Raw genomic sequence first — 27,492 nt, 5'->3', positions numbered from 1 at the left:
TTGGCATGCAGGTGCAGCAGGCGGTTAAGAAAGCAAATGGCATGTTGGCCTTCATAGCAAGGGGATTTGAGTACAGGGGCAGGGAGGTGTTGCTACAGTTGTACAGGGCATTGGTGAGGCCACACCTGGAGTATTGTGTACAGTTTTGGTCTCCTAACCTGAGGAAGGACATTCTTGCTATTGAGGGAGTGCAGCGAAGGTTCACCAGACTGATTCCCGGGATGGCGGGACTGACCTATCAAGAAAGACTGGATCAACTGGGCTTGTATTCACTGGAGTTCAGAAGAATGAGAGGGGACCTCATAGAAACATATAAAATTCTGACGGGGTTAGACAGGTTAGATGCAGGAAGAATGTTCCCAATGTTGGGGAAGTCCAGAACCAGGGGTCACAGTCTAAGGATAAGGGGTAAGCCATTTAGGACCGAGATGCGGAGGAACTTCTTCACCCAGAGAGTGGTGAACCTGTGGGATTCTCTACCACAGAAAGTTGTTGAGGCCAATTCACTAAATATATTCAAAAAGGAGTTAGATGAGGTCCTTACTGCTAGGGGGATCAAGGGGTATGGCGAGAAAGCAGGAATGGGGTACTGAAGTTGAATGTTCAGCCATGAACTCATTGAATGGCGGTGCAGGCTAGAAGGGCCGAATGGCCTACTCCTGCACCTATTTTCTATGTTTCTATGTTTCTATTAAGGAGGGAGAAGTGTAATATATAGATCCATCTAGTGGACTACTGCTCCACCTAATGGACTACTGTGGTAATGCAGTCATTGCTGTAAATATAATAAACACATCAAGTGGCAGGTCACCTGACAAGTTCCTGTGTTAAGAACCATCTTGTAAAGTTGTGTGTTGTGAGGTCGTAACGAATGTACCAACAGACACCATCCAGGACAAAGCAGTCCGCTTGATTGCCACCCCATCCACTACCTTAAACATTCACTTCTTTCACCACCAACGCACCATAGCTACAGTGTGTAACATCTACAAGATCCATTGCAGCAAACCGGCAAGGCTTTAACAGCTCCTCCCAAACCCGAGACCACTACCACCTAGAAGGACAAGGGCATCAGGCGCAAGGGAACACCATTACCTGCAAGTACCCCTCTAAGTCACACACCATCCTGACTTGCTAATATATCACTCTTCCTTCAGCATCACTGGGTCAAAATCCTGGAACTCCCTCCCTAACAGCACTGTGGGAGTACCTTCACCACATGACTGCAGCGGTTCAAGAAGGCAGCACATCACTACCTTCTTAAGGGCAATTAGGAATGGGCAATAAATGCTGGCCTTGCCAATGCCACCCACATCCCAGGAATGAATTTTGAAATTCTGGTGGGGCATTTTGCTGATGATCTTGTATCCTAGACCCCTTGAGGTACAGGCTAATTGACCAGTGAAAACTGTTTTTCCTGACTGATCCGTCACAATTTTAAAACCTTTAACATGCCCTCTCTTAGCCTTCACCATTCTGATGAAAAGAGGCCCAGTTTCTCCAATCTTTCTTCAAAACTAAAATCTCTCATCTCAGGTATCAATTTAAAGATTATTCTCTGCACTCTCTCCATGGTCTTGGACAAGTGCACATCCAGGTACAGGTTGGACCTCTCTGGTCCGGCACCCTCGGGAATTTTCCGAACCACAGGAGGTCACGCTTACCGGTACCTGTCAACAGCGCGCGGGCTTCTGTGGGTGTGTGTGCACGTGCTGGCAGCCTATGGGCGGCTCCCTCAGCACCCGCGCACATGCTCGCTGACTGACAGCCACTCCAGCCAATCGTCGAACACACTCACTGACAAGCCGCTCCAGCCAATTGCCAAACACACTCACTGACCGACAGCCGCTCCAGCCAATCGCCGAACACACTTACCAATCAAAACCTTTTAAAAAAAATAAACCCTCCTCTCCCTCAGGCCAAGCTAATGCTGAACCATGGATGTTTCCAGACCAGAGAGTCCCAGACCAAAGAGGTCCAACCTGTACTTTTTAAATGTGGTGTGGGTTTCTGCCTCTATCACCCTTTCAGGCAGTGAGTTCCAGACCCCACTAACATCTAGGTGAAAAAATCTCTGCTCAAATCCCCTCTAAACCTCCTATCAATCACTTTAAATCTATTCCCCATGATTGTTGACCTTTTTGCTAAGGGAAATAGGTCCTTCCTATCCACCCAAACTAGGCCCCTCATCATTTTAAACACCTCTATAAGGTCTCCCCTCAGCATCCTCTGTTCCAAAGAAAACCACCACAGCCTATCCAATCTTTCCTCATAAGAACATAAGAAATAGAAACAGGAGTAAGCCATACGGCCCCTCGGGCCTGCTCCGCCATTCAATAAGATCATGGCTGATCTGATCATGGACTCAGCTCCACTTCCCCACCCGCTCCCCATAACCCCTTATCCCCTTATTGTTTAAGAAACTGTCTATTTCTGTCTTAAAGTTATTCAATGTCCCAGCTTCCACAGTTCTGAGGCAGCGAATTCCACAGACTGACAACCTCAGAGAAGAAATTTCTCCTCATTTCTGTTTTAAATGGGTGGCCCCCCCCATAGCTAAAATTCTCCAGTCCAGGCAACATCCTCGTAAATCTCCACTGTACGCTCTCTAATGCAATCACATATTTCCTGTAATGTGATGACCAGAACTGCATGCAATATTCTAGCTGTGGCCTAACTAGTGTTTTATACAGTTCAAGCATAACCTCCCTGCTTTTGTAATCTATGCCTCGGCTAATAAAGGCAAGTATTCCGTATGCCTTCTAAACCACCTTATCTACCTGTTCTGTTACCTTCAGGGATCTGTGGACATGCACTCCGAGGTCCCTTTGTTCCTCTACACTGTTCAGTGTCCTACCATTTATTGTGGATTCCCTTGCCTTGTTAGCCCTCCTCAAATACATTACCTCACACTTCTCAGGATTGAATTCCATTTGCCACTGTTCTGCCCGCCTGATCAGTTCATTGATATCTTCCTGCAGTCTACAGCTTTCTTCTTCATTATCAACCACACAGCCAATTTTTGTACCATCTGCCAACTTTTTAATCATACCCACTACATTCAAGTCTACATCATTGATATATACCACAAAAAGCAAGGAACCCAGTACTGAGCCCTGTGGAACCCCATTGGAAACAGCCTTCCAGTCACAAAAACACCAATCGACCAGTATCCTTTGCTTCCAGTTTCTGAGCAAATTTTGGATCCAACTTGCAACTTTGCCTTGGATCCCATGGGCTTTTACTTTCGTGACCAGTCTGCCATGTGGGAGCTTATCAAAAGCCTTGCTAAAATCCATATAGACTACATCAAATGCACTAACCTCATCGACCCTCCTGGTTATCTCCTCAAAAAATTCAATCAAGTTAGTCAGACACGACCTTCCCTTAACAAAAATTCATGCTGACTGTCCTTGATTAATCCATGTTGTTCTAAATGAAGATTCATCCTATCCCTCCAAATTTTTTCCAATAATTTTCCCACCACCGAGGTTAGGCTGACTGGCCTGTAATTACTCGGTCTATCTCTTTCTCCCTTTTTAAACAACGGTACCACATTAGCAGTCCTCCAGTCCTCTGGCACTATACCTGCAGCCAGAGAGGATTGGGAAATTATGTCTGCTATTTCCTCTCTTGCTTCTCTTAACAGCCTGGGATACATTACATCCGGGTCTGGGGATTTATCCACTTTCAAAGATGCTGAACCCCTTAGTACTTCCTCTATCACTATGTTTATTTCATCTAATATTTCACACTCCTCCCTGATTGCAACATCTGCATTGCCTCTCTCTTTTGTGAAAACAGGCGCAAAGTATTCATTAAGAACCATACCACGTCTTCTGCCTCCACATGCAGATTACCTTGATGCCAATCAGTCCAGAAATTAATGATTTGTAAAGTGAATTAGCCTCCATCAAAGAACAAATCATGTATTTTTTGAGGGTATAAAGAGCAAATTCATACTGCAAAAGTACTTCATTGGCTGTAAATGGCTCTGGGACATCCTGACATGAAAGGTGCTAAAAGTTCTTTCTTTATATCAAATTAATGGAATCTCACTAAAAGCTATATTTATGTTAATTCGTGTACTTTGAGTAAAATAAACCAGTGTGCTGGTTCACAAATGGCATTGTTTCACATGCGTTTATTAGTTGACTTTCTGAAAGACAGGACATCACAGATGGTGGCATGCACAGTGAGGGGTCTTATTGTTACAATCCCTGGGTCACACTATTGGTTAACTACATATAGGGCAGTAAATGTAGTCTCCAGATCCTATAGGACACGGAGGATGGGTGACACTGAACCCGAGAGGATATCTAGTGTAGACCTTAAATTTGTAACAACTAAGCATAGGGCCCAAAACTGGACACACTATTCTAACTGTAGCCTAAGCAATGATTTGTATGGGTTTAGCATTACCTCCTTGCTTTTGTACTCGATCACCCTATTTATAAAACCTAGAATCCCAATTTTTACACCTTTATCAATTTGTCCTCCTATATTTAAAGATTTCTGTATCTCTGTTCATCGATTCTTTTTTAAAGTTTCACTATTTAGTGTATTTTCTCTTTATGTTTCCTCCTGAAATGTATCACCTCACATTAAATTTCCTTGTTCATTACAGTCCCCCTCAGAGTTAACCACACTCTCTATTTTTGTGCCCACTGCAAATTTTGATATTGTTCCCCTCGCATCCAAGTCCAGGTTACTTATACATTGGGAAGAGCAATGGTCCCAACACAGAGCCTACCCTTGCTGAGATCAGCAAATGCGGCACCTGGGACCTTCCTGATGTGTATGGCTCAGTTCTACACTGGATGGGAGAACTATTGTCAACACAACCTTTTGTGCTAGATTCTGAGTCCACAGTGCACTTCACAGCAGAGAATCAGTCATAACAAAGGATAATGGGGTTTTCTCAATTCCATGTTTTGTTTCTAGCTCTAAGAAACAGCGTATTGTATATTTTGAAACTACAACACCATTCCACAGAATCTATTGCTACTTGGAGGGAGATTTTAAAATTGCACCCGTCCATTTGTGTCAGCGTGAGGCCCAAGCCATTTTGTGGGCCTGGGCCTCCTTACCATGGGCCCAAGTTTCGGCATCAGGTGAAAACGGCGCACCTCCGAGACTTACGTGACCTGCCTGGGCTCGAAGGTGCGCCGGAATATTTTGCTGCAATTCTCCGGTCCTCCTGGACCGTGGTGCGGCGCAGCGCAGTCTTCCTGGGGCGGAGCAAGCTGCAGGTGGGCGGGGCTAAGCCCCTGCGTGTCTGAAGACTGCCGGCTTCGTTGCACGTGCGCGTTGCAACGTGCGCGCCTGCGCAATGGCTCAGCAGGGCGTTTTTCCCCAGTCTGTTTCAGAATGGTGTGGGTACCGGGGAGGGATGGAGGAGCGTAGAAAGAGGGCTCTGGGGAGGTGATCAGTGGGGGAGAAACATGGAAAGGGATGGAGGAGCGAGGCAAGGGATGGAGGAGCGAAGCAAGGGATGGAGGAGCGAGGCAAGGGATGGAGGAGCGAGGCAAGGGATGGAGGAGCATGGCAAGGGATGGAGGAGTGTGGATTGAGGGGCACTCGAAATGATCGATGGGCCAGAGGAAAGAGCAGGGGTGCCTCCGTCCAGCCTCCCCCCCCCGCCCCCCCTCCGCGTTCAGCCCCCCACACCCCACCCCACGCATTCAGCCCCACCACCCCCACAACCCCCACCCCCCACACACTCCCACCCCCCCCCACACACTCCCCCACCCCCCCCACCCCCCCACACACACACCCCCCCACCCCCACCCCCCCCACCCCCCCACACACACACCCCCCCACCCCCACCCCCCCACACACACCCCCACCCCCCCACACCCCCACACACACCCCCACCCCCCCACACACACACCCCCCCACCCCCCCACACACACCCCCACCCCCCCACACCCCCACACACACCCCCACTCCCCCACACACACATGTTTCTTTCATTTAAATTCTTAAAAGCAGAATAACAATGTTTTATAATTATGGTGACAACTACAAAGACAGTAAAGCAACCACCATGTATTGTATTTTTCTTCAAAACAAAGGCAACTACGTCATGGGCTGGCCTAGAAGTAACTGATGGGACATTTGTTTGCTACCTCGTAATTTTGGGAGGAAAATTATTGATAGGAACTGGCTGGTCAGTTCATTTTTTTTAAAGTCTCCCTTTGTTTTGCACATTTTTGCATTTTTTGTGCATTTTTTTTTAACATTCGGGAGGGTGAGGAAAAGATCAACACTATAGTTTTGAACCACATCTTGATCATTAGTGCCAACTGTGTGTGGGGGAGCTTTTTCTACGCTAGATGTTGATAATTAACAGCAGTGCCACGTATACCTTCTCTGGTAATATCACTTTCTTCATTATGATCATGTTTTGTATTTCCTTATCTACTATTTTCCATGCATCGGTTTCCTGATGATAGCATTTTTCTCAACAGACTCCTGTGTTGTCCCATCGGCTGTTTCGGTCACTATGGGAACTGTCTGGAGTAGGCCAAGCAGTGCATGCACACAAACGTACATGACAACAGGATGCAGTCAGCTCTCAGTCATGTTTTGTGGATAAGCACAAACCTTTGCCTTTGATATTGAAGCGCACACAATTTTTTTGGAACGAGGGGCTTGATCTAATAAGGCAATTGAATACACTGCTTTTTTTCCAACCTTACTAAAATGCTTGTTTATCTTTTCGTTTTCTGTTCTGACAAAGGACGCACAAAGGTTATATGACTAACCCGGTGTTTTTTTTCCAGCATTTTCTATTTTTTTCTGATTTGCAGTTTTCTTCCTTTTTTACTTTCATTTTAGGTGTCACAGCTGGGTTTCCAGCTTTATGCAGCTGTGGATCCCATTGTGCACTTTCTTTGCTAAATGTTACAGACCCATCTAGCCACTGGGGGTTACAGACCCATCTAGCCACTGGGGATGAACCAATACTTGCAAACAAATTCTTACATATACTGTAAGCACTTGCCACAAGACCAAGTATGATCTACTGAACCTTCCAATTATCCACACGCTTCTTTGAGATAAACCAGAGGCACTCCCTGATTGAACCAGACAATGGCTGACAAAAAGAACACAGTTACTGCCAAGAAAGGCGCCAGAAAAGTAATCAAGAAAAACACCACCGAAGGGCGACAAGAAGCGCAGAAAGTCGAGGAAAGAGAGTTACGCCATCTCCATCTACAAAATGATGAAGCAGGTTCACCCCGACACCGGCATCTCCTCTAAGGCCATGAGCATCATGAACTCGTTTGTGAACGGTATTTTCGAGCGCATCATCGGTGAGGCTTCCAGCCTGGCCCATTACAATAAACGCCGCCCCATCAGCTCCCGGGAGATCCAGACTGCCGTGCGCCTGCTGCTGCCCAGGGAGCTGGCCAAGCATGCCGTGTCACAAGGGACAAAGGCGGTGATCAAGTACACCAGCTCCAAGTAAAACTCCACACTGTCCTGGAAAAACACCAGACATACTCAGGCCAGTGACATAAACACTCCAAATCTCACATACTGTTGAATTGTAATCATCAATGACATAAAACACAAGAACATATGAGATAAATAAAAGCCAATCTACAGAACTCACCCTTTCCAACAAAACATGCACTATGTGCATTATCTCCCTAGGTTGAGGGTTTACTTTAAAATGAATGGATTAACCACGATGTTAAGATATGAATTGTACATGAATATGTCACCACATGGTTCAGCATATTAATGCACAAAACTCTCAAAATGAAATTGCTGATTAATTTAGTAGCATCAACAATTATGGAAGGATATGATATAATAGCTGCAATGGAGAGCTGGCGTAAATTCAGACAGGACTGGAAACCTAACATTCTGACGAAAGGTCACTGACCTGAAACGTTAACTCTGTTTCTCTCCCCACAGATGCTGCCTGACCTGCGGAGTATTTCCAATATTTATTTATTTTTTTTTATTTAGGAAAGATGCATCACTTGATTTTGTTCTGGAAAATGAGCACGACAAATAACTGATTTCTGAGGGGGCAATTAGGGATGTGCAATAAATGCTAGCCTGCCAACGACGCCCACATCCCATGAATAAATACATTTTATACAAATCAAATTGGGAAATAGTGACCGCAACATAGGAAGTTCAATGTAAGAATATAATAGGATAATGCTGACTAAAATTATCTTCACTGTAATAGGTCTCATTATTTCATTAGTATATTGACAGGAGTTATATAAATACAAGTGGTTGTTGTTGTCAAGATAACAAAGTGGCAATAGGAACATAGGAACAGGAGTAGGCCATTCAGCCCCTTGAGCCTATACCATCATTCAATTAGATCATGGCTAATTTGCATCGTAACTCCATCCACCTGCTTTGGCTCCATATCCTTTCATACCCTCGGCTAGCAAAAATCAATCGATCTCAGACTTAAAATTATTAATTGAGCTAGCATCTACTGCTTTTTGTGGGAGAGAGTTCCACACTTCTACCACTCTTTGCGTAAAGAAATGTTTCCTAACTTCTCTCCTGAATGGCCTGGCTCTGATTTTAAGGTTATTTCACCTTGTGCTAGACTTCCCCACCAGCGGAAGAAGTTTCTCTCTATTTACCCTATCAATTCTTTTCAAAATCCTTAAAACCTCAATCAAATCACACCATAATCTTCAATATTTCAGAGAACACAAGCCTAGTTTATGTAACCTCTCCTCATATCTAATCCTTGGAGCCCTAGTAACATTCTGGTGAATCTGCGCTGCACTCTTTCCAAGGACAATATGTTCTTTCTGAGGGGCGGTGCCCAGAACTGTACACAGTACTCCAGATGTGGTCTAACCAGGGCTTTGTATAGCTGCAGCAAAACTGCCTTCCCTTTATACTCTAACTATAAAGGCAAACTTACCATTAGCCTTTATGATTAATTTTTGTACCCGACTACTACATTTTAGTGATCTGTGTACATGGACCCCTAAATCTCTTTGGATCTCCACTGTTCCTAGTTTTTCACCATTTAAAACATACTCAGATCTATCCTTTTTTGGTCCAAAATGGATGACCTCACACTTACCTGCATAGAAATCCATTTGTCACAGTTTTACCCATTCACTTAAACAATCAATGTCTCTTTGTAATTTTATGTTCCCGTCTACACTATTTACTATACCACCAATTCTTATATCATCGGCAAACTTGGATATATGGCTCTCTATTGTGTTATCTTACTCATTATAAATATGGTGAATGCTTGAGGCCCCAGCACAGATTCTTGTGGGACACCACTAGTCACTTCCTTCCAATTTGAGTATATACCCATTACGCTACTCTCTGTCTGCTACCGCCTAACCAATCTCCTATCCAGGTCAATAATTTGCCTACAAATTTGCTTGATGCTGCTGGTTGTTGTAGATAACAATGACAGTTGGCTCATTAACCCTTTTAACTCTGCCCTGTCTCCGTTGTGCAGTCTGTGCTTTTTTTTTAAATCTGTACAACTTCATTTTCTTTTCAACAGGAAAGTAATTGAATGTCACTATAATTGTTAATTTATGCAATTTAATTTTATTTTTTAAATGTTGGCTCCTTGATGGTTCAGTGAGCAAATGCACCATATGGTGCAGAAGTGAACCAGTGTGATCTGTGCTAAGTTAGCTGATCTCAGCTGGGATAGCAGTGGATAGTGCAATTGGTCTTAGTGCATTATGCAGGGGTGGGAGGCCAAGATTCCAGCTCCTCATTGCTCTCCACTGACCCTTATTGGAAAAGGTGTGTGTTGATGTCAGTTAATTGAGAATCAGGGAATTGAGAACCACTTCTGTAAATCCTACTCTGTCAAATAGCCTGGCAATATGCATCATCTAGACTCACAAATGAAGAATTGCCTTTGGCCAAATACCCAGGCTGTCATTAGGAAGGAAATACTCAGCAGATCAGGCAGCATTTGTGGGGGAGTCTCTCCAGGTGCTGCCTGACCTGCTGAGTATTTCTAGCATTGTGCTGCTTTTATTTCAGATTTCCAGCATCTGCAGTACTTTGCTTTTGTATCATTAGGAAATATCATTTGTATCATCAGAAATAGAGAAATAGAATAAGCCTAAACGGGAGGAGAAATTATCCTTTAAGATTAAATACATTGTTGGAAAGCAGTTATCCACTCGAGGAGAGCAGACCAGAATGCAAAATTATAACTGCACAACACAAAAAGGTGGTCAAATACTTATGAAAAATAAGCAGTGTAACCAGGTACTCAAATAAGATTTTGACTCATTCATCACATAAACACTAAACACTTTCTCAGGATATGGACTTTGGGGTTGCTAATTGGCTCATACACTTAACACCTTTTGACAAACTGTTACAAAATAAACATGGCTGGCATCTCCCATCTGTCAGTCCTTCATTTCCCATCTGTCAGTCCTAACAGGGTATTGAGAACCACTTCTATCAATCGCAGTCAGTATATTACAAACAAAGAGGTTGAGTAAGAACAGAAATTTTAGAATATTACATTGTAATTATTATAAATTTTTATGCTGAAGTCCAAGTTGAAGTTCATTTTTTAGAATGCAGATAGATAAATATACACAAATACATATATACGTACACACAGCATTGCAATTCTGCTTTAGTGAAATTTGTTAACTCAAAATTGAAAACCCTTTTTATAGTGTCAGCTTTGTCTGACTAAAGGATCAAACACATATCCCTAATTATATAGACATCAAAATAAATATGAATATGCTAATGGATGGAATTATTATTTCATAAAGCTGGGGTAATAAACCAGCCCAAACATGATGTTTGTGGCAATTAAGAACTTGATATTTATCTCCAGCCAGAACCTCAATAATCCAAAAACCCTACAATAACTTGCCATTCACCAAACCCATGAAAAAACTGTGGCCGTCAAAGAACAATAGTGGCCAAATTTATTATGAAAATGTAATATTCAAATTTTACTATATGCAACTAAATATTCAACTGTTGCAATACTCAATTAAGAACTTTCAGTTTCTAATAAAATAAATCCGTCTCTTAAATGTATTTATTACTTCATTTTATGAGTTCTCCCTAATTACTTGGTGAACTAATGTAACTGAGCCATTCAAACCTGGAAGGTCACAAGATGGATCCTGGTCTGTGGCCAGTTATGTAATCTCAACTAGGGCAGCAGCTTGGGATATTATAATTTGTCTTCCTCTGAGAGAGAAAATAAATCAGCGTAGGGGGTCTTGCCCTTGACTGATATTAAGTGATCCCTGCTGGGAAATGCAAAGCTGTTAACACTGTGTAAGAACATGATCAAGCCCATTGTAATAATCTTTTGGCGACTAATAGCCTGGAAACACTCGGGGCCCCAATATTTATGGGGAGGCAGGGAGGGAGTGGGGCACGTGTCAGCAACTGGAAAACCTAGAAATGCCGGGAAGGCAGAGGCCCTGCTGAATTTAACGGCAGGACTTCGTTAGAATGGTTTTACTCAGTTTACGAACCGGCAGCCGGCCAGAATGAGATGCTGGGCGGCTGCTGGGCAGGAAAACATGCAGCGCAAGGCAGCAGCCGAGGACTGCTGAGGTTACTTTCTGGTAATTGAAAAGATTACGGTATATTGGGGGGGGGGGGGGAGGGGGAGGGGGTGCTGGGAGCACAGCAGCAATGAGGGAAAGATCGCGGTCGAGTGAGAAATTATGGGGTGAGAGACACAGATGTGGGGGGAAGAGAACGTGGGAGGGGAATGAGATCACGGGAGGGGAAAGATTGCAAGAGGGGAGAGATCATGGGGTAAAAATAGAAATGCAGTAAGATCATGGGGGAGATCGCGGGATGGTTTGCTGATCATTCGAGGTGGGGTACAAATTGCAGGGGGGAGAGATAGAGATCGCGGGGAGAGAGATTCCAGGTGCATTTGTTGATTGTGTGGAGGACAAATTGCAAGGTTGGAGAGATAGAGATCATGGGTGAGGGAAACATAGAAAACATAGAAAATAGGTGCAGGAGTAGGCCATTCGGTCCTTCGAGCCTGCACTACCATTCAATATCATGGCTGATCATTCCCTAAGTACCTCTTTCCGGCTTTCTCTCCATACCCCTTGATCCCCTTAGCCGTAAGGACCATATCTAACTCCCTCTTGAATATATCCAATGAACTGGTATCAACAGCTCTCTGCGACAGGGAATTCCACAGGTTAACAACTCTGAGTGAAGAAGTTTCTCCTCATCTCAGTCCTAAATGGCCTACCCCTTATCCTAAGACTGTGTCCTCTGGTTCTGGACTTCCCCAACATCGGGAACATTCTCGTCACATCTAACCTATCCCGTCCCGTCAGAAACTTATATGTTTCTTTCAGATCCCCTCTCATCCTTTTAAACTCCAGTGAATAAAGGCCCAGTTGATCCAGTCTCTCCTCATATGTCAGTCCTGCCATCCTGGGAATCAGTCTGGTGAATCTTCGCTGCATTCCCTCAATAGCAAGAACGTCCTTCCTCAGATTAGGAGACCAAAACTGAACACAATATTCCAGGTGAGGCCTCACCAAGACCATGTAGAAATGCAGTAAGACCTCCCTGCTCCTCTACTCAAATCCCCTAACTATGAAGGCCAACAAACCATTTACCTTCTTCACCGCCTGCTGTACCTGTATGCCAACTTTCAATGACTGATGAACCATGACACCCAGGTCTCGTTGCACTTCCCCTTTTCCTAATCTGCCGCCATTCAGATAATATTCTGTCTTCGTGTTTTTGCCCCCAAAGTGGATAACCTCACATTTGTCCACATTATACTGCATCTGCCATGCATTTGCCCACTCACCTAATCTGTCCAAGTCACCCTGCAGCCTCCTAGCGTCCCCCTCACAGCTCACACCGCCACCCAGTTGAGTGTCATCTGCAAACTTGGAGATATTACACTCAATTGCTTCAGCCAAATCATTAATGTATATTGTGAAGAGCTGGAGTCCCAGCAATGAGCCCTGCGGCACTCCACTAGTCACTGCCTGCCATTCTGAAAAGGACCCATTTATCCCGACTCTCTGCTTCCTGTCTACCAACCAGTTCTCTATCCATGTCAGTATATTACCCCCAATACCATGTGCTTTGATTTTGCACATCAAGCTCTTGTGTGGGACGTTGTCAAAAGCCTTTTGAAAGTCCAAATATACCACATCCACTGGTTCTCCCTTGTCCACTCTACTAGTTACATCCTCAAAAAATTCCAGAAGGTTTGTCAAGCATGATTTCCCTTTCATAAATCCATGCTGACTTGGACCGATCCTGTCACTGCTTTCCAAATGCGCTGCTATTTCATCCTTAATAATTGATTCCAACATTTTCCCCACTACTGATGTCAGGCTAACCGGTCTATAATTACCCGTTTTCTCTCTCCCTCCCTTTTTTAAAAGTGGTGTTACATTAGCTACCCTCCAGTCCATAGGAACTGATCCAGAGTCAATTGACTGTTGGAAAATGATCACCAATGCATCCACTATTTCCAGGGCTACTTCCTTAAGTACTCTGGGATACAGATTATCAGGCCCCGGGGATTTATCGGTCTTCAATCCCATCAATTTCCCTAACACAATTTCCCGCCTAATAAGGATATACTTCAGTTCCTCCTTCTCACTAGACCCTCGGTCCCCTAGTACATTCGGAAGGTTATTTGTGTCTTCCTTCGTGAAGACAGAAGCAAAATATTTATTCAATTGGTCTGCCATTTCTTTGTTCGCTATTATAAATTCACCTGAATCCGACTGCAAGGAACCTAAGTTTGTCTTCACTAATCTTTTTCTCTTCACATATCTATGGAAGCTTTTGCAGTCAGTTTTTATGATCCTGGCAAGCTTCTTTTCGTACTGTATTTTCCTCCTCCTACTTAAACCCTTTGTCCTCCTTTGCTGAATTCTAAATTTCTCCCAGTCCTCAGGTTTTGTTGCTTTTTCTGGCCAATTTATATGCCTTTTCCTTGGATTTAACACTATCCTTAATTTCCCTTGTTAGCCACGGTTGAGCCACCTTACCCGTTTTATTTTTACACCAGACAGGGATGTACAATTGCTGAAGTTCATCCATGTGATCTATAAATGTTTGCCATTGCCTATCGACTGTCAACCCTTGAAGTATCATTTGCCAGTCTATTCTAGCCAATTCACGCCTGAAACCATTGAAGTTACCTTTCCTTAAGTTCAGAACCCTCGTTTCTGAATTAACTGTGTCACTCTCCATCTTAATAAAGAATTCTACCATGTTATGGTCACTCTTCCCCAAGGGGCCTCGCACAACAAGATTGCTAATTAGTCCTTTCTCATTACACATCACCCAGTCTAGGATGGCCAGCTCTCTAGTTGGTTCCTCGACATATTGGTCTAGAAAACCATCCCTAATAAACTCCAGGAAATCCTCCTCCACCGCATTGCTACCAGTTTGGTTAGCCCAATCGATATGTAGATTAAAGTCAACCATGATAATTGCTGTATGATAATTGCATGCATCCCTAATTTCTTGTTTGATGTTGTCCCCAACCTTACTACTACTGTTTGGTGGTCTGTACACAACTACCACTAGCATTTTCTGCCCCTTGGTATTCCATAGCTCCACCCATACCGATTCCACATCATCCAAGCTAATGTCCTTTCTTACTATTGCATTAATTTCCTCTTTAACCAGCAATGCCACCCCGCCTCCTTTTCCTTTCTGTCTATCCTTCCTAAATGTTGAATACCCCTGGAAGTTGAGTTCCCAGCCTTGTCACCCTGGAGCCATGTCTCCGTGATGCCAATTACATCATACCGTTAACTGCTATCTGCGCAGTTAATTCGTCCACCTTATTCCGAATACTCCTCGCATTGAGGCACAGAGCCTTCAGGCTTGTCTTTCTAACACACTTTGCCCCTTTAGAATTTTGGTGTAATGTGGCCCTTTTTGCTTTAGGTTTCTCTGCCCTCCACTTTTACTTTTCTTCTTTCTATTTTTCGTTTCTGCCCCCATTCTACTTCCCTCTGTCTCCCTGCATAGGTTCCCATACCCCTGCCATATTAGTTTAACTCCTCCCCAACAGCACTAGCAAACATTCCCCCTAGGACATTGGTTCCGGTCCTGCCCAGGTGCAGACCGTCCGGTGTGTCCTGGTCCCACCTCCCTCAGAACCAGTTCCAATGTCCCAGGAATTTGAATCCCTCCCTTGTGCACCACTCTTCAAGCCACATATTCATCTGAGCTATCCTGCGATTCCTACTCTGACTAGCACGTGGCACTGGTAGCAATCCTGAGATTACTACTTTTGAGGTCCTACTTTTTAATTTAGCTCCTAGCTCCCTAAATTCATCTCATAGGACCTCATTCTGTTTTTTTACCTATATCGTTGGTACCTATATGCACCACGACAACTGGCTGTTCACCCTCCCTTTTCAGAATTCCTGCACCCGCTCCGAGACATCCTTGACCCTTGCACCAGGGAGGCAACATACCATCCTGGAGTCTCGGTTGCGGCCGCAGAAACATCTATCTATTCCCCTTACTGTAAAGTCCTTACTCTGCAGTATGAAATCACACGAGGCACATTCTGGGGACAAGGTCACTCTGTGACCTTAACTCTTTATTCACAGGACTCCAAAAACGATGAGCCTATGTGGGACCTCCCTTTTTATACCTGTGTGATCAGGTAAGGAGTGTCTCCCACAAGTTCACCCATGTGGTCAAGGTGTGCATCCAGGCTGAGTGTATACAGTAATACAGTGGTGTTACATTGTGGTTACATACATGATACTTACAATCGAATCCCCTATCACTATAGCTCTCCCACTCTTTTTCCTGCCCTCCTGTGCAGCAGAGCCACCCATGGTGCCATGAAATTGGCTGCTGCTGCCCATCCCTGATGAGTCATCCCTCTCAACAGGGAAATAGAGATCGCTGCAGTATGTTTGCTGAGGGGCCGGGAGAAGCAGTAAACTCCTCTTGGCCCACAAGCAGTGCTGGAAAAGCACAACTTCTGGATGCAGCTCCTGCCTCCCTTTGGCTGCTTGTTTTCCTGAGCCCTGGATAACTCGACCCACAACTGTTGAATTTAAATCTCATGACAGGACCTTCATTAACATATTAAAATCACTGCCTCGCCTCTCCCGAGCGTGTTACTCGAAAGGCCCCAAACCCGCCGCGGTTAAACCGGAAGTAGGCGCGTTCATGGCGGGTTGGGGTCGGGTTTCACATTAACAAATTAACCTGACCCTTTTGTGGGAGTGTTAAAATTATCATCACAAAAATCTTCCAGCCGACTGTTGTTCCACTCGTGTACCCACCCACCCTGCCCCACCCCCCTCCCTCCCCTCACTGATTGCCACCCTTAAGTCTTTACTTTCGGCTTGGCTGACAGATTTCCCACGACCCCCTGCTCCCTTCCCCCCACCCCTTCCGATCGTTGAGCTGTCATTGAGTGCTGGTTCCGTGCTTGCAGTTCGCTGATCGGATCCAAATGAGGCCCAACCGTCCACAAGGACATGATCGCTCCGCCCACTGCCTGCCCAATGTCGGCCGATAATAAAAATCAGGCCCATCATGTGAGGAATCGCAGGTGCAATCCTACATCCTAATCACTAGGCCGGGAATGTAATCATCATAACAACAGAAAATGTTGGAAACATTCAGCAGCATCTGTAATCTGTAATCACCAAACCGCTCCGCCATCTGATCATTTAAATCAAACCGAATACTGACTGATGTCATGTGAGCACAGAGCGTTCTCTCAAGACACACACAGGGAGCAGATGTACATTTATGAAATTTGTTTTTCTAAAACTTGCTGTTAAAAATTTACATCTTCGAAGTAGAATGAAAATAGCTGGAAGAGAATAAATTGCTAATTTATTATATTTTTAATTTAGGTTTTTTTTTCCTTGAATAATGTTTTGGCTTTTATTGATTCATTTATTTGTCTTGAATTGACTTCAGTTTCTGTTCGGTGTATTTGGTTTCTCATTACATTTGATTACAATAATACTGCACGTTGTACACAGCACCTTGTTCGCTGGTTTTGGAAATAAGCAAAAGCAAAATGAAAATGATTTTTTTTAAATGGACTCTGATCTCACTAATCCTTCCCTAGGATTTGAAATGATGAAACTTCTTAGCTCCTTCAGTCTCTTCTTCCTCCTATAATTAACCATCTTTTAAAACCCAAGCTTGATGTCCTGGGGTGGTGGGATTGACATAGCAAGAAAGACTGGATCAACTGGGCTTGTATTCACTGGAGTTCAGAAGAATGAGAGGGGATCTCATAGAAATGTTTAAAATTCTGACGGGTTTAGACAGGTTAGATGCAGGAAGAATGTTGGGGAAGTCCAGAACCAGGGGTCACAGTCTAAGGATAAGGGGTAAGCCATTTAGGACTGAGATGAGGAGAAACTTCTTCACCCAGAGAGTGGTGAACCTGTGGAATTCTCTACCCCAGAAAGTTGTTGAGGCCAATTCACTAAATATATTCAAAAAGGAGTTAGATGTAGTCCTTACTACTAGGGGGATCAAGGGGTATGGCAAGAAAGCAGGAATGGGGTACTGAAGTTGTACTGAATTCAGCCATGAACTCATTGAATGGCGGTGCAGGCTCGAAGGGCCAACTGGCCTACTCCTGCACCTATTTTCTATGTTTCTATGTTTCTATGTCTATGTCACTAAACACTTGGCTCACTGTCCTTCCCCCGACTCTGTCTTGCTACTTGGTATTCCCTTCTGTACAGCAACAGCATTCGATGGGCAATTCTGTGACATCATTTTGTTCTATACTGTGATGTGACATCCTTCTTCCTAAGTCTAATTTCAAGTGTAAATTATACCACAAAACTTAGAGCAAACTAACATCATACATAAGAACATAAGAACATAAGAAATAGGAGTAGGCCATAAGGCCCCTCGAGCCTGCTCCGCCATTCAATATCATGGCTGATCTGATCATGGACTCAGTTCCACTTCCCTGCCCGCTCCCCATAACCTTTTATCGTTGAAGAAACTGTCTATTTCTGTCTTAAATTTATTTAATGTCCCAGCTTCCACAGCTCTCTGAGACAGCGAATTCCACAGATTCACAACCCTCTGAGAGAAGAAATTTCTCCTTATCTCAGTTCTAAATGGACGGCCCCTTATTCTAAGATCATGCCCTCTAGTTCTAGTCTCCCCCATCAGTGGAAACATCCTCTCTGCATCCACCTTGGTCAAGCCCCCTCATAATCTTATACGTTTCTATAAGATCACCTCTCATATAAGTGATATTTCATATACAGAAACATCATCAGACAAATTGCAACATACTTGTTATGATTTAGTCCTAAGAAGTGAAACAGATCACAAACTGATTTAAACAAATGATCTGTGCTTTATTTATCTTTTGTTCATTTAAAACGTACGCTCAACCCTTTTTATTTCAATATAATTTTTCAGGATGTTACCCCGGATTCTTTCTGGCCTTTTCCGCCTCTGCTGCCAGGATGGTCGGCACACAGCCTGGCTCGCAGGTTGTTGGAATTTCCCCTGGGATCAGTCATCAAGAAGAGCCTGTACCTCCCAGGCCTGGTTCTTGCTTTTAATTTTTCCTCCCTTCCTTTCAGGGAAATGCTGCAGCTGCCTTTAGTCCCATCTGTCTGGAGATCAGACGCGACAGTGAGCCTATTGAATTTGTCCCTATCCCCTGCCCTGCCTGGAGAATGGATCAGGTGCAAGAGGCTGGGAATTTGCAGTCACAACCTAATCAGTCAACCATTTTAAACCGTGGTTCTAACAGAGTTACCAGGAGTACTACGCAACTTAAAAAGGAAATTATTTTTGTTTTTATTCTGAAACATCGAAATGAAAATCATCAAAAATAGAAAACACCCCTCTATTTACAGTTCAATCTGTTGCTAAACACTTAAAAGGGCCTGAAATTGGTCAGTACATAAGGTCCGCCCATTTCGCGGCAGTACGTCGTTTCAAACCACCGGCATATCACCGAGACCGAAGATCGTAACTTTAGTGGCTTTTGTTTTCGGCGGTATGTCGGTGGCATGCAAGCAGTGTGCAGCAGGCGGTAGGTAACATTGTAGTCAATCCAAGATCGACTTTCTTGTCAATGGATGGTGTGGCACTGCACTGTGCATGCATGGTTTTTTTTCTCTCGTTTTCTTCAGGGAAGCTTTTTACCAGCGATTTCGGGGGTTAGGGGTCACCCGCACAAGCGCAGTGAGTTGAAGTCGAGGGAGAGAGAGTGAGAAGGAGCAGCAAGCTTTTCGAGGGTCAGTTGGTTTAATCACAGATTGCAGAGTTAAAGAATATTCATAACAACTAATAATTATACAGTACAGGTTGAGCGTCCGAAATCCGGAAACCTCGGGGCCGAGGCCGTTCTGGATTCCGGATATTTCCGGATTTTGGAATGTCTTTGCCTGGGCCGAGGTAGGTGGGGTCGGGCAGCTGAGGTAAGGAGGAGGGGGAGGCGAAGTCAGGCCGCCGAGGGCCGCCAAGGCAGGGGAGTCCGGATTTTGGAACATTTTCTGGTTTCCGGACAACCCCGCCATGGATTGGCCCGGTGTTCAGATTCCAGAACATTCTGAATTTTGGAACTTGAGATTACGGACACTCAACCTGTATCAACAATAATAAGGCATATTTTAGAAATCAAAAATCATAACAATATAAATATAATGGAAATGCCCCAAAAAAAGTCAAAGCGCAGGAACATCGGGAAGGACCGGAGGTTGAAGGCGCCCACCTTCGACAAGCCGGAGTTATCTGCCCTGCTGGAGATTTTTACGGAGAGGTACTCCGAGCTAACAAAGGGTGGTTGTGGAAAGCCCCCCGCAAAGGAGTACAACTGAATATGGGACGAGATCGGGGCGGCTGTGTCCTCCACAAGTACCATGGTACGCACCGGGGAAAGGTGCCGTAAGAAGTGGAATGACCTGGTGAGGGTAGCAAGAGTAAGTAATGATTTTATTTATGCACTCCCCATGTGCCATGTATCATGTAAACGTCGGTTCAGTGTCACACGGATGATGTTATTTATCTTAAGGTTACGGCGATGTATTCGTGCTTTCAGGCAATGACAAGAGGATCAACACAGTATTTTAATGTGTGTGTGTATGCGATGTTAAATGGATTGAAGATTTTTACTTTCATTTACTTCACTTTCTCTGCAGAAGAAGACATCTACAATAGCAGATCAGCGGCGTACAGGGGGAGGACCCACAACCCAGGAGCCTCTGACTGACATCGCGATCCGTGCCCTGTCCCTGGTTGGGCTGACCAACTCACACAGGATGGCAAGTTGAATACAATCCCCGGTCTGTGTTGCGGTCCCGTAATGTCATGTAATGTAACTGTAACTGTAATGTTGGCCTTATGTAATGTAATGTAAGTTTATTGCACTGTAATGTTTGCCTCATGTGATGTACTGCAATGTTGGGGGCATGTAACGCAATGCGTATGTATACGTATATATGTATTGTGTGTCTGTGATATGTAATGCAGTAATGCAGCAGTGGTGGACATTTAAATAAGACTATGATAAGTCACTGTACTATTTACTCATGTAACTCTGACCCCTCCCCTGCTGCCAAGCATTTTTAAATGTTGTTTTCTACTTCCAGACTCGGACAATTCAGACCAGACGACAGATCCACTGCCTCCACCTCTGGTGTCACCCAGCCCTGTCCCGACTTGATCAATGGCAGTCATGATGAAGACGAAGAGGAAGAGGAAGAGCCGCTGATCCTGGAGCCAGGGGAGATGGAGTCGGGTGGAGATGGAGGAGGATACACCAGTTCCATGTGGCCAGCTGGAACATCCTCCACCACTGAGTCTATATTCAGGGGATTCCCCCACGATTCCCTCCTCTGATCCTGCGGGACCAAGTGGTGTGCAGCAAGGCACCCCAGCATTGCAGCACCTTTGATGCAGCGACGGAGGTGGGTGCAGAAAAGGTCGGTTGCTGCATGACAGATAGGCGCACACCAGGACATGGTGGGTCTGTCACAGGCCAGCGTCACCATAGGTTGAGACCTGCTCAACGCCATGGCTACGATAGCCGCAAACACCACGGCTCTATCAGAACGACAGTCGGCGGATATGTCGCGTCTGATCACCACGATGGAGCGAACCGCCGACTCCGTCAATGCCACGCGGCAATCGACGGGATCGGGACATGGCGCGAAATCCTCCCAGGCCATAGTAGTCAGGTCGACAGCATCTGAGGGTGGGGAGCTGCCAGCAGTGCCTTCCACATCATGAGCTTCTCCTGAGGCCCCATTTATTGCGCCTGCAATGTCTGACCACTGTTATATATATATATAAACCTGTAAATACCTTGTTTAACCACCAGAGGGCTCATCCCCTGGAGTCCCAAGGGATCCCACAATCCCTTGGGAGCACCTGTACATAAGGAGGCCTCACAGGCTGGAGAGGCACTCTGAAGACCTGTAATAAAGGACTACGGTCACACATTACTTTAAGCTTACAGTATCTGGTCAGATTGTTTATTCAAGACATTTCAACTGGCGACGAGATACAGATGACGTACCCCACCGCAACAATGCAGACAACCATGGGCATCCTGGAGAAATTTTCGGAGGGAGATGATTGGGAAACCTTCGTGGAGCGACTCGACCAATACTTCGTGGCCAACGAGTTGGAAGGAGAAGCGAACGCTGCCAAACAAAGGGCGATCCTCCTCACCGTTTGCGGGGCACCAACGTATGGCCTAATGAAAAACCTGCTCACTCCAGCGAAACCCACAGACAAGTCGTACGATGAGTTGTGTACACTGATCCGGGATCATCTAAACCCGAGGAAAGCTTTCTGACGGTGAGGTTTCGGTTCTACACATACAAGAGGTCGATGGCCAGGAAGTGGCGAGCTACGTTGCTGAGCTAAGGCGCCTTGCAAGACATTGCGAATTTGAAGGACACTTGGTGCACATGCTCAGGGACTTCTTTGTACTTGGCACTGGCCATGAAATAATACTTCGCAAACTACTGACTGTAGAGACCCCAACCTTGAGTAAAGCCATAGCAATAGCCCAGGCGTTCATCGCCATCAGTGACAATACCAAACAAATCTCTCAGCACACGAGTGCTGCTGCAAGTACTGTGAACAAACTAATGTTGTTTTTGAATCGTAACATACAGGGCAGGACTCACATGCCTGCAGCTGCATGTCCGTAGATGTCTCAGAGTCCACCATCAAGGGTGGTGAATGCAAGGCCATTAACACCTTGTTGGCGCTGTGGAGGTGATCATCGTTTCCATTCATGCCACTTCAAAGCATACGTTTGCAAGGGCTGTGGAACAATGGGACACCTCCAATGTATGTGCAGGCGAGCTGCAAACCTTGCTAATCGGCAAACCACCATGTTGCAGAGGAGGACAGATCCACGGTGGATCACGACGAACCAGAGCCTCAGACTGAGGAGGCAGAGGTATATGGGGTGCACACATTTACCACAAAGTGTCTCCCGATAATGCTGAAGGTTGAATTAAATGGACTCCCAGTGTCAATGGAGCTGGGCACGGGCGTGAGCCAGTACATAATGAGCAAAAAGACTTTCGATAAATTGTGGTGCAGCAAGGCCTCATGACCAGTCCTGTCCTCCATTCGTATTAAACTGAGAACGTATACAAAGGAACTGATTCCCATAATCGGCAGTGCTACCGTAAAGGTCTCCGATGATGGAGCTGTGCACAATTTACCACTCTGGGTGTATCGGGCGATGGCCCCACGCTGTTCGGCAGGAGCTGGTTGGGAAAGATACGCTGGAACTGGGCCGACGTCCGAGCGCTCTTGTCCGTTGACGACAGGTGTCCAGGTCCTAAACAAGTTCCCCTTGCTGTTCGAACCAGGCATCCACTTGATTCTGGGGGCGCAATCCATCTATCACAAGGCGAGAGCGGTACCGTACATGATGAGAGAAAGGGTAGAGATCGAGCTGGACCGGCCAAAACAAGAGGGCATCATTTCGCCGACCGAATTCAACGAGTGGGCCAGTCCAATTGTTCCAGTCCTCAAGGAAGACAGCACCGTCAGAATCTGTGGTGATTACAAAGTAACTATCAATCGTTTCTCCCTACAGAATCAATACCCGCTACCAAAGGCAGTCGACATATTTGCGACACCAGCGGGAGGAAAACGTTCACGAAGCTGGACTTGACCTCGGCCTACATGACGCAGGAGCTGGAGGAATCATTGAAGGGCCTCACCTGCATCAACACACACAAATGTCTCTTCATTTACAACAAATGCCCATTTGGGATTCGATCAGCCACGGCAATGTTCCATGTTTCCAGAGGAACATGGAAAGCTTGCTGAAGTTGGTCCCACTCACCGTGGTCTTCCAGGACGACATCTTGGTTACAGGTCGGGACACCGTCGAGCACCTGCAGAACCTGGAGGCGGTTCTTAGTCGGCTTAATCATGTGGGGCTCAGGTTAAAATGCTTGAAGTGTGTTTTCCTGGTGCCTCAAGTGGAGTTCCTGGGGAGAAGAATCGCGGCGGACGGTATCAGGCCCACCGATTTGAAGACGGAGACAATCAAGAACGCACCGAGACCACAGAATGTGACGGAGCTGCGGTGGTTTCTAGGTCTCCTGAACTATTTTGGTAACTTCTTACCAGGTCTTAGCACATTGTTAGAACCCCGGCACTCCTTACTGCGTAAGTGGGATGAATGGGTATGGGGTAAAAACCAAGAAAATGCCTTTGTGAAAGCAAGGAAACTGTTATGCTCAAACAAATTGCTTGTGTTGTATGATCCATGTAAGCGTTTGGTACTAGCATGTGATGCGTCGTCGTACAGTATTGCAACAAGCTAATGAATCTGGGAAATTGCAACCGGTTGTTTATGCATCCAGAAGTCTGTCTAAGGCTGAGAGGGCCGACAGTATGATCGAAAAAGAAGCGTTAGCGTGTGTTTATGGGATAAAGAAAATGCATCAATATCTGTTTGGGCTCAAATTTGAATTGGAAACCGACCATAAGCCACTGATATCCCTCTTTTCTGAAAGTAAGGGGATAAATCCGAATGCATCGGCCCGCATCCAGAGATGGGCGCTCACGTTGTCTGTGTACAACTCCGCCATCCGCCACAGGCCAGGCACAGAAAACTGTGCCGTTGCTCTCAGCAGGCTGCCATTGCCTACCACAGGGGTAGAGATGGCACAGCCCGCAGATTTAGTTATGGTAATGGAAGCATTCGAGAGTGAGCAATCACCTATTACCGCCCGACAGATTAGAACCTGGTCGAGCCAGGAACCCTTACTGTCCTTAGTAAAAAACTGTGTGCTCCACGGGAGTTGGTCTAGTGTCCCGTTAGAGATGCAGGAAGAAATAAAGCCGTACCAGCGGGGCAAAGATGAAATGTCTATACAGGCAGACTGCCTCCTATGGGGTAATCGGGCAGGGACACTTTCATTAGTGATCTCCACAGTACCATTGTAACGATGAAAGCGATAGCCAGATCCCATGTGTGGTGGCCCGGTATCAATGCAGTCTTAGAGTCCTGCGTGCACAAATGTAACACATGTTCACAGTTAAGCAATGCACCCAGGGAGGTGCCACCAAGTTTATGGTCCTGGCCCTCCAAACCATGGTCCAGGGTCAATGTCGACTATGCAGGCTCGTTCTTGGGAAAAATGTTCCTTGTAGTTGTAGATGCATACTCCAAATGGATTGAATGTGAGATAATGTCGGCAAGCACGTCTGCTACCACCATTGAAAGTCTGCGGGCCATGTTTGCCACGCACGGCCTGCCTGATGTCCTTGTAAGTGACAATGGGCCGTGCTTCACTAGTGCTGAGTTCAAAGAGTTCATGACCCGCAATGGGATTAAATATGTCACATCTGCCCCATTTAAAGCAGTGTCCAATGGTCAGGCAGAGCGAGCAATGCAAACGTTTAAAATTCTGATGGGTTTAGACAGGTTAGATGCAGGAAGAATGTTCCCAATGTTGGGGAAGTCCAGAACCAGGGGTCACAGTCTAAGGATAAGGGGTAAGCCATATAGGACCGAGATGAGGAGAAACTTTTTCACCCAGAGAGTGGTGAACCTGTGGAATTCTCTACCACAGAAAGTTGTTGAGGCCAATTCACTAAATATATTCAAAAAGGAGTTAGATGTAGTCCTTACTACTAGGGGGATCAAGGGGTATGGCGAGAAAGCAGGAATGGGGTACTGAAGTTGCATGTTCAGCCATGAACTCATTGAATGGTGGTGCAGGCTCGAAGGGCCGAATGGCCTATTCCTGCACCTATTTTCTATGTTTCTATGTTTCTAAACAATCAAGCAGAGCTTGAAGAGGCTAACTGAAGGCTCACTGCAGACTCGCCTATCCCGAGTCCTGTTTAGTTACCGCACAAGACCCCACTCGCTCACTGGGGTTCCCCTGGCTGAACTGCTCATGAAAAGGGCACTTAAGACAAGGCTCTCGTTAGTCCACCCTGATCTACAGGAACAGGCAGCTTCAACAGAATACATATCATGATCGCGCAAATATGTCACGCGAAATCGAGATTAATGATTCTGTATTTGTGTTGAACTATGGACAAGGTCCCAAGTGGCTTCCCGGCACTGTCATGGCCAAAGAGGGGAGTAGGGTGTTTCTAGTCAAACTTTCAAATGGACTTACCTGCAGAAAACACTTGAACCAAACCAAACTCAGATTCACGGACCATCCAGAACAACCCACAATAGACTACCTTTTTCGACCCCCCAACACACACACACACACACACACACACACGTGGCAACCGACCCAGCGGTTGACCACAAAGCAAAACCCATCACCTGCAGCAGCCCAGCAGGACTCACCACACCCAGTAGCCCAGCAAGGCCAGCTGCGTAGCAGCCCAGCGAGGGCCCAACAAATGACTCACCAAAACCAGCATTTGCACCAAGACGATCAACCAGGGAAAGGAAGGCCCCAGATCGACTCACATTGTAAATAGTTACACTATTGACTTTGGGGAGGGGTGGGAGGGGGGGGGGGCGTGGGGAGTGTTGTTATATATGTAAACCTGTAAATACCTTGTTTAACCACCAGAGGGCTCATCCACTGGAGTCCCAAGGGATCCCACAATCCCTTGGGAATACCTGTACATAAGGAGGATGGAGAGGCACTCTGGAGACCTGTAATAAAGGACTACGGTCACACATTACTTTAAGCTTACAGTATCTGGTCAGATTCTTTATTCAAGACATAACAACTCCCACGACAGCAACAGCACTCGGGGTGCAGTGTTGCATGCCGGCTTGGTACCAACATGGGGAGGTCCGGGCTCAAGGGTAGTGGGAAAGGGAAGGGCGGGAGTAAGAAAGGGGGAATATTCCCAAGCGTGGTGGAGCACACAGTTGAGGTCGAGGACAGTAAAAGGGTCTTTTGTTGTAGTTGTTCATTTAATAATTGAAGTTTGATTTTTAAAAGTTTATTCAAGTTGTTAAAGTTTTGTTAAAGTTGTTATTAAAGTTGTTAAACTTCTTACAGTTGCTTTATAGTTATAAGATTTAATAAGTTTTAAAATTGTTGAATATTTTTTACATTTTTACATAAACATTTGAATTGAATTTAAGCATTCCTGTACAGTGTCAAACTTTTGGGGTAACAGTCATCAGGGTCCCAAAACACAGCTCTCCACATTCAAGCAAAGCATTCACTTAGGAGCTGCTGGCGTAACAATTTTGCAGTGGTATACGCTCAGTAAACCTTCTCCCATCTGGATCCTGCATTGGACAGGTAGTCAGCAATACAGGCTGAGATAGTACAGGCCCCATTCTTCTTAAATCTCCAGAAGATTTTTCAGTGAAAAAAATATAACTAAAATGCCTTTGATCCTAATAATTTACCCAGTACCAATAAAAATACCTTTCCCACTGTAAGTCGCACTGTAAAGTCATTGTTCACCTCAGAAGCACTGAGATGCTGCTTTAGCTGACTGTTCCCGATTTCAAAATGGCGGCTCCAAGCACTACCGCCCATTCCCACCCACTTAACATCGCGTAAAACCACCTTTTCCAGGACGGTATGCAGCTCCGGTGGCATGACGGCAGTATGCCATGAAAATCGGACTTTTTGCGTGGTATGTGGATGGTTCTGCATGGCGGACGGTGTGCATACCGCTCGGCGGTATGTCAATGATGAATATTCCACCAAACAGCATGTCGGTGGCAAGTAGGTGTTTTTTCACCAAAATTTAATTTTTGGGCAGTAAGCGGGCGGTAGATCGATGAATCTCGGGCCCTAAACGTTCTCCAGCCCAGTAGCTCTTTGGAGCTGCTCCCATGGTGCCCAAGGCCCTACGAATTCTTAATCCAGCTCTCACGAAGCAGGCAAAGTGAGCTGAGAGTGTTGCTTTGATTTTTAAAAGTGCTTGATTGTTTGGAGAAGTTGCCCTTTGCAGAAGTGAGTTTCTGCTATACCCACGGACTGAGATAGAAATAGTATGATGGGTATATAAATACAAGTTGTTGTTGTAAAG

The 27,492-nt window shown here is 45.4% G+C and overlaps 1 protein-coding gene and 1 pseudogene across 1 annotated transcript in view; one reads left to right on the top strand and one right to left on the bottom strand.

Moving 5' to 3' along the window:
- The window catches only part of LOC139268089 (ras-related protein Rab-3C-like), a 231,119-nt gene that overhangs the window by 57,841 nt on the left and 145,786 nt on the right, over positions 1 to 27,492 (bottom strand). The window lies entirely within an intron of this gene.
- On the top strand, positions 7,099 to 7,477 carry LOC139268090 (histone H2B 5-like; annotated as a pseudogene).

This window comes from Pristiophorus japonicus, chromosome 8, assembly GCF_044704955.1.
Source record: "Pristiophorus japonicus isolate sPriJap1 chromosome 8, sPriJap1.hap1, whole genome shotgun sequence".
Classification (NCBI taxonomy): domain Eukaryota; kingdom Metazoa; phylum Chordata; class Chondrichthyes; family Pristiophoridae; genus Pristiophorus; species Pristiophorus japonicus.
This window is presented reverse-complemented; position numbering and strand designations above follow the sequence as displayed.